The sequence below is a fragment of the Nanorana parkeri genome, unplaced genomic scaffold (genome assembly GCF_000935625.1).
Source record: "Nanorana parkeri isolate BGI_ZX_2015 unplaced genomic scaffold, ASM93562v1 scaffold75, whole genome shotgun sequence".
Taxonomy (NCBI): domain Eukaryota; kingdom Metazoa; phylum Chordata; class Amphibia; order Anura; family Dicroglossidae; genus Nanorana; species Nanorana parkeri.
This window is the reverse complement of record NW_017306343.1, coordinates 1,995,924-2,000,907: the sequence shown is the minus strand read 5'-3', so window position 1 is coordinate 2,000,907 and position 4,984 is coordinate 1,995,924. Positions and strand designations below refer to the sequence as shown.

At 45.2% G+C, this 4,984-nt stretch overlaps 1 protein-coding gene across 1 annotated transcript in view; it reads left to right on the top strand.

The window, feature by feature from the left end:
* TRABD (TraB domain containing) overlaps positions 1-4,984 on the top strand; it is a 25,937-nt gene that overhangs the window by 4,973 nt on the left and 15,980 nt on the right. The window lies entirely within an intron of this gene.

Here is a 4,984-nt window from a genome sequence, read left to right as displayed (position 1 = left end):
AAAGGATTTTGGGCTATCAGTTGGAGGAAATTTTTAAACTATGGATACACAAAAATAGTGACTTAGGCATGCGTAAATCTTTGTGAATGAAGCCTCTCGAGCATGTGTCCGCCAGGATATTTTGTGTAGCCCTCACAGCTCTCCTGCAACATTTTAACATGCCGCCTGCACTATAAACAGGCACCGGGCTTCACAGGTAACCAAGAGTACCCCATGCACTCCTTACAGCAATTAGGACCCAGTATGCTTTTTGTTAGCAGTAGTGCTCTCATTGATGTCCACGAATGGCGCCATGCGTGTCCCAAGGTAATAACAATGAAGATCACCAGCACTCAAAGGATGAGCTTAAATCCCTGTGTTCATTAATTGAAGAATCGTGTCACATGCATTACAAAACCAATGTTTGGGGCCACGCAGGGTCCCTTCATTAGGGTCGCTATGTTTGCCCTGATGAGGGGACCCTGCGTGGTCCTGAAACGTAAACTCATCCTTTGAGTGCTGGCGACCTTCATTGTTATTAACTTTGGGCTTCAAAGGAAGGCTGCCGAGGTCCCCCAGCCTTCCTGTGAATCGCGGCCGCCTGTTTAGAGAATCGGCCACAAAATTTCCTCCCCCCCCTTCCTGTGGATCCACCTGCCGAGACCAACCAGAACCCTTGGTGAGACACACAGCCCACCTGAGAGTCCACAATATTACACTAATTGCCTTTTTATTTTTTCTAGACTTCTACTTTCAGAGCTAGTTATTACTAAAACCAGTAATAATGGAATGCAGAGCAATTATTTAATATGCTAAACAGTAGATACATTTATAAAGTCTAAAAGATACAACTGGCCCTTTTTGAGGGCAACCATAATGCTGATTCGGCCCGTGATGAAATTGAGTTTGACACCCCTGCTGTAGAGTTTTAACAAATTAAATGTACTTCAGTTAAGGCCTCATTCACACACGACACGATTCTCTATGGGGCTACGCGGCCGTACGCCCCCCTAAGCTCACCTCATTTGCAGGTCCGTAGGGGTGCGGGTTTTCTGGTCGGGACGCATACATGTTCCATTCCGGCGGGGTATGGATACGATCACCTGTACCCCTACGGACCTGCAAATGGGGCGTAGCCCCATAGAGAAGGACGGGGGCTGCGTTCTAATCACACGCAGCACCTGTCCTTCCCGGCAGCTACTTGGTACGGCCCCGCATGCAGCACGGAGCTGTATGTGCAGGCCGATTCGTGTGTGAATAGGGCCTTAGAGTTAAAGGCTCAGTTTACCTTTCTGACCATGTGTCATGTTACACCCATGTCAGATGATCAGATCAGATTGCAACATCATCCCCCCTCTCACCACTCCCTTCCCCACTTGCATGAATCACAGGCTTCTTCGCCCTGCAGGCTTGTTTGCAAGTTTGAATTTGGTGCGCCTGTGTGTGGCTCTGCCTATACAGCTGCATCATCCATTTACAGATCCTTTGACCCAATCTGTGAATGGGGGAACGTCCACCATGGCAGAGGGACTTGTCGTTCTCAATAGAATACAGGTGTGGTGACGTCAGTGCATTTGTAGTCCATTGACACTTCCTGCCGTCAAAGTTAGTGAATATCCATGGCACGGCACGGTACGGACATGGACAGAAGGAAGAGTCTGCAGGAGCCAGAGCATTGAACCCATGAACTACTGATCTTAGTTGCAATGCTTTACTGGCTCCAATGCAAACAAATAAATTAACATTTTTCTTTTTTTTTCTTTTAGAAATAAATGTAATGGGGGGTTTTTTTTTTCCCGGAAAGAGGAATTTCCCTTTTTAACATCTATTTTTTGTTTGGCTGGTTTACCACATTTGTAAATGTTTAGGATGGGTAATTACTGGAAATCTTATCAAGCAGAAATAGAAATTGCTCATAACGTGGTAATTATTTATATATATATATATATACCTTTTTTATTATAAGAACTCATTTGATAAAACTTATGTTTCCTACTTGCACTTGTGTTTTAGCAAGTCATTTATTGCAGCCAGTGCGCATGTAGTTGTGTTTTTATGAAGTAGCTGCACCACAGTAATATGCAGTTAGGTTTATTGGAAAATGAAACGGCCAGTATGGGTGGGTAGTTGTGTGTCATGGTACTTCCCATAAAAAGAACCACAAATCTACTTTTCATGTTCATTCCCTTTAGCAAGCCTCTGCACCGTTAACTGGACTTCACAAAGTGTGCTGTTCTTGGCCAGAGTATCTTGTTTGTTCGTAAAATAAAGGGAACATTCTTGTCGTAGTAGACAATTTTTCTTTCCCCTGTTTTATTATGTGAGGCCAGTTGACGTGTACCACTAGGGAAAGCCTTTTTAGATTGAGAGTGGTGAGGGGTTCGAGGTGCAGGCAACCTTTTGAGCCTAGTGTGCTGAAACATCAAGGGGCCCCATACAACTTCCCTGACCATGACCCCCAATCATATCACCACCCCCTATACACTTTAATAACCACACACACACACACACACACACACACACACACACACACACACACACACACACACCCACACACTCCCCCTCACACACCCCCACACACACACACACACACACACACACACACACACACACACACTCCTCACAACCTCCCAAGTTTAGAACCTAAGAAAGAGGGACAGCTCAGGGACGTTAGAACCTGTGGCATTATGCATGTTGCGGGTGTATTAAATTAAGCTAAATATTGGGTTGTTGCTTAATAGAATCTGTGGTCACTCTTGTATAGACCACAAATATATGTCTCAGTCCTTGTACTCGCAAAATACTTCTTAATTACAGTGGCACAAACATGAGTCTTAGGAACTGTTACCATGGGTCGTTCCTATTGAGAATGTGTGATTCTTGCGGGCAGGCATGTACACATTGTGTGCGACTAGTTGCAGCCAGCAGCGGTGCGGTTAGATTTGTAGACTTTAATGGCTGGTGCTGCCGCAGTTCACATGTGACCACTCATCTGAGTGGTTACATATGATTAGGGCCTCTGGCCATCCCTGGCACAGACCGTATGCATTTAGGGACAGTATTTATAACTGTATACAAACTGGCCACAGCTAATCGTCCCCTTTTGTATTCCATACCAAAGAGTGCTACTGTGTTCAGATGCAGCATTTAGTCACAGATAAACGCAGCAGGCAATTTACCCTCATTCCACCATCTGACTGGACCCTTAAGCTTCCCACACACCTTACAATTTATCTGCAGATTTTCTGTGGTCAGATGGAAAAGGTGCAACAGATTCCTCCATCTGCACTTAACTGTGTGGATGGAGTAATCTCCACCTGGGCCAATCTGTTGCACTTTTTCCATCTGACCACAGAAAATCTGCAGATAAATTGTAAGGTGTGTGGGCACCTTTACAGACATACAAAAACCTCACTTTTTAAAATTTAAACTTTCATTCCTCCACCTTAGTGGCCTCCTTGATAGCCTGGGTACTGGCAGCAATGCTTTTTGCACACAGGGAACACACAACTGGTGAGTGGAGAGAGCTGAGCTCTGGGGAGTTAGGGGCTTACAATCTTTTCGACTGCAGTGCTCTCATTAACGGGGGAACCATTGGATGGCCTGGGGGCCGGTGTCAAGGAATAGTTTGGACTGGGGGGTGCAGAGCCAGCAGCAGTGTGCACTAGAGCTAGTATAGGAAAGGGTGGGAGTGTGCCAAGGAGCCCAGATGTAATACCTGTAGGTCCGGTGGCTATGGACAGGGGAACTAGCTCAGAACTCCATTAGGTGGTCCTCTTCATGCACTGCCTCAAGTGACCTCCGCTGTTGGAGTGCTTTAGTGAGGGAGGTGGGGGTGCGTGCCAGTAGAAAAGGCATTGGCTGCCACCATTAGCACGTGTGCCGGTGGTTGCCGACCTCCCGATTATACCCTCTGTTAGGTTTTTATTGCTGTTTGTATCCCCATCAGGGAGAAAGAAAATAGCTGGAAAATTGTAGAGTTGTCCCTAGAACAAAAGCTAAAGGGAATCCAGTGGGGTCCCCTCTTAAGGGGACAACTGCCTAAGAAGGCAGTTCCCTACTCTCTGGTAGATTTCCTGTTACGTCAATTGGTTGCTGTTGTCTATACAGCTTAATTATTTTGAGACATAAGAACCACAGCCTGTTTCACCTCTCCTGTGGTGGTCTTGAGAAGTTGTCAGGTTTGCTAGTTATTTTGGTAACTGTTGAATGCAAAACAGAACTGCTTTGTGGTTAAAATATGGCATAGTGCACACGTAATAGCAAACATGTTGATGTGAATGCCATATCAGAAATGTGTAACTTAGCCTTTATCATCCCTGTGGTTTTTTTTTTTTTGGTTTTTTTTTTTTTGGTTTTTTTTTTTAGTGTGCCCGCTATTGAATTTGGTGTTTTAATATAAAGATTTTATGTAAATGTATATAAAAGCTTTTGTTTAAAAACATGTGCATTAAAAAAGGGTAATACTGTCACGAGAGTGGGTGGGGATGTGGCAAACCAAAGGCATGTTTCATCTCGTGGATCTTTTGGACAAGGTCTCTTATACACTACTGTCCTTTTGAGCGATTAAAAGAACAACATAACCTGCCTTAGGCCTCGTTCACACCATATGCAGTGCTTTCTGGCCCCAAAGATCTAGTGCCCTGTCCTCTGCCGGGTTGATTGACACCCAGCATCTTTCACCACTCTTCTTGTAAGTGTAGTGTGTCATGGGACCGTTCCCCTGAGGAAATGTCACCACTTGCATAGAATTGTGCAGGGAACGGCACTTACATCTTCAAAGCAATGCTGCCTTCTGCATAATTAAGGACCTAAGTGTAGTGTGTCATGGGACCGTTCCCCTGAGGAAATGTCACCACTTGCATAGAATTGTGCAGGGAACGGCACTTACATCTTCAAAGCAATGCTGCCTTCTGCATAATTAAGGACCACCTGGTGCTGGGGGAAAAGGAGAAAGGCAGAGGACCCAGTGTGTCACTTGATGAGCCCAAAGTGGACGGTATTG